The sequence below is a fragment of the Phaethon lepturus genome, unplaced genomic scaffold, assembly GCF_000687285.1.
Source record: "Phaethon lepturus isolate BGI_N335 unplaced genomic scaffold, ASM68728v1 scaffold26947, whole genome shotgun sequence".
In the NCBI taxonomy this organism is placed as follows: Eukaryota; Metazoa; Chordata; class Aves; order Phaethontiformes; family Phaethontidae; genus Phaethon; species Phaethon lepturus.
Window position 1 is genome coordinate 3,853 of NW_010552947.1, and position 3,528 is coordinate 7,380.

Genomic DNA, 3,528 nt, shown 5'->3' on the forward strand with positions numbered 1-3,528 from the left:
ACCAACTCATTTGGTAAAATTTCCCTCGTTAAGAGACTAAGTCAAGGTGTGCTTGAATGCGTTCGGTTTACAGCTTACGAGTATTTGCTCCGCGGGGTGTTGCTTCTGCTGCGTTGCGCGGTGGAGGTTGGCCACCGAGTCGTTTCTGCTTTTCGAGCGGAGCAGTTAAATCCCTGCGACTGCCTCTGCTGCAACATTACACAAGGAACCACGGCTTAATTTCTTTCCCCATTAGAGTAGATGGACATAAAATAGACCTGGGGGTGGGGGGAGCTAGTATTTATCCAAATGAAGTTCCACGAGTTGCAAACTTCATTGCAAATGAAGCAGCATGTAATGACTGTGGAGAGCAGACTTCAAAAATCCGCCGTGACACCAGCGTTCAGCAAAGTGCCACAGAAGTATTCGCAGGCATTTTTGCAATTAGAGCCTATCTCCGTTTATAAAATGCAGCCCCTTATCATCTTTGATAGCTCAGTGGACGGACGATCTCTTTGTCTCCAAAGCAGGAAAAGCCCTGATGGGAACTACTTACCGCTGTCATCTACAGCTACACAGTGGATGTTCTCCATCTCCAGTAAATTTGCTCTCTTTAGTTTGTTAATACTTTTTCCTCTTCCCCACAAAATCCTCCGGATTTAAATTTCATGAGTCTCCCAATCGAGCTGACCTCTGCTTCTGCACATGTAGAAACCAGCTTCCCCGAGCAGCCTGTTCCACCCTCCCACCAAACTCAGTCAGCAGCCCCCAGCCACCCATTAGAGCTGGTGGGGACCGGTCGATCCGGGGTCCCCAGAACTGGGATCGGAGGAGTCGGAAAAAAATCAGGAGCCGACAGGAGTTTCTGCAGGAATACAACCACCCTGACGCATCTCCCCAGTCCTGACACTGCTCGCCGTTCCAGGGTGGTGGATCCCACCGCTTCTGCCTCCTCCGGCTTTGACTGATGTGATGAGAATCCCACCATCTTCCTTAAAATGCTGTTGAATATTTGAGTAATTCTCCCATTAAGATCATTTGCTCAACTCTGCAAAGTCCAAGTGCTCCTTTGTTGATTTTGCCCTACCTAGTAAAAATTAATTTGGTGTAATCAACCTCAAATAATCCTAAATCCATCTCTCTGTAGGTTACTTGGGACCTCTTCCCCCTTTGTAATCTTCCAGTCAATCAGACTTTGTTTTTCTACTGTTTCCTATTTACCGTATCCAAAAAAACCAGCAGCGGCCTCTGATCCCAATGAGACTCTCATGGCCAGCTATCACCTCCAAAACGTGCTAATGCATTACTCCAGGATTTCGGAAAGGACAAATCTCACAGGAAGGTACCATTTAATGCAAGGATGGCACAACCGGATCCTTCTCACCTCCAAGGCATCAATTTTCCTCAACTTGGTGTCAGTCAGGTTTTTTCCAAACATAAGCATTTTTAGCAGGTTCCAGCCAGACGCAAAGATCTCGAACGAGAAGAAAGTTGGTTCGTGAAAAGCTTCAGTACAAATCCATGAGCAACGAAAGGTTATTGTCACAAGAGCCCTACTTGAGGTGAGATGTTCTTTATACTGCAGAGTTTCCGACCTTTGAGGTTTTCACCAGAATTTGGCAATATTTGGAGCAGTTCCCAGAGCGGCAGCAATCAGAGCTGCTTGGTTACTCGAGAACTTCAGCTTCCAGAAAAATAAACCATTGGCTTAATCACAAAAAACCCCAAGAAAATGGGATTTCTAGAGGCTTAGTCATCACAATGCCAATATAAACCTCAATTTGTGTTAGATTTCACGATTCCTACATCAAGCTCACTTTACAGTTCATCTCAGGTTTTCTTTTCCAAGTTTTTAGGCTGGTGATACTGAAGTTCCTGCAGCTGGGTGAGCGTATAATGGTTTGCTTGGAGGGCATCGGAAGCTCAAAGCGTTTAGATTTTTGTTGCTCCTGTTTTTCGCGTCCCCCCAAGTCTCCAGCACAGCTCCCCGGGTTGCCGGCAACATCGCAGCTACCAAAACATCCCTTGCCAGGTCAAGCCTGGCCCTTTTGTTCCTAAACCAAACTGCCAAGGCTCAGCCTTGCGGAGGGAATCCTGACCTAAGTGCTTTCACAACACAAACGCATCTTACGGTTTCATGCCCGAACTATCGAAAGGCTAATAGAGCCTTCGCTGAGCTTTAGCTCGGACGGGCTAGGGCTGCCTATGTGCAACGCCGCACCTTTATCGAGATTATTACGACTTTAACGAGGTCCATGAGTCAGCCAAGCCTTTACGCTTGTGACCCCCCATTTCAATGGCCATAGGTAGCTCCTGGATGCATTAATGTTGCTGCTTCCCCTGCTCTTCTGGGTGCATAAAAGCAACTTGGGATCCGATTTTGTTGTTGCGGCTAAAGCCAGGCCAGCGCGACAGCGCTTGCCCAAGATCTCGGGATGCGTCAAGCGGCAGAGCCGGGGCAGCTCGGGGTGCCTGGGGTCCCACTCCAGCCCACGGCCCCCGCCTCCCCCGGGAGCCGATGCGCCTTTCAAGTCCCCTTGAAGTCTCTTCGCCGCCGCTCTGTGTCACCTTTCCTTTGCTGAGGGAAGAGTTGCTCCTCTTTGAGACGACGTTTCGTGGTGCCAACGCAAGCTGTGCTAAGGACAGACATCTCCTTCTCCAAGCGGTTTGAGAATCTTAATTCCTGGGCATAAATCCTGGTCGTGCTGTTGGCTTTTCTGATAAACTTAACTAAGTTATTCCAGGCCTTTGTCTAGTCTGCTTTATCTCTCTTTATAAAGATAATATTCATTTGCCTTCTGGGGATGGAGTGAGACTGCACGATCGTATCGCCAAGCACTCTGGAAATCCTCCACTGAAAGGGGAGGCAAGCAGAAATGATTATTCATGAAATCCCCAGTGTTATGACTTGTTATTACACGCAGTAGACTAAAAATGCAAGTGGGCTGAATGCATCATATATTTGATCTACGAATTATTACAGCTTTGCCAATTAGACCCAGAACCCAAATACAACCGCTTCCCCTCTCCTCCTCCCGCTCCCCCGCCAGAGCTCAGCACCAGCTGCCGCTTCATAAACACCAACATTTCCCCATCTTCCCGTGCTTTCAACAAACTCCAAAAGCAGCAGGTCTCCGATTGTTTTCCCTCCAATTAATGGCAGAGTGCACTGCTCTCCCAGAAAGAAGCTGCAACGTGTAACGTCACATCACGACAACAACCGCTTGCCCATCGGCAGCTTGACAACAACCGCTTCCCCATCGGCAGCTTCTCCCTGCCCGAGAGCGAGCCGTGCCACGCGGGTGGGCGAGAAAAGCACCCCTTGGCATCCCCCCCCGACCCCCTCACCTACCTGAGGGCATCAAACACCGCTTCGGCTGGAGGGACGGGGCTCGAGGGGCAAGCAAAAGGCTGCTCTGCGGTTCAACCCCTTGGCATCCCCCCCCGACCCCCTCACCTACCTGAGGGCATCAAACACCGCTTCGGCTGGAGGGACGGGGCTCGAGGGGCAAGCAAAAGGCTGCTCTGCGGTTCAGCGCGCCCGCGGGC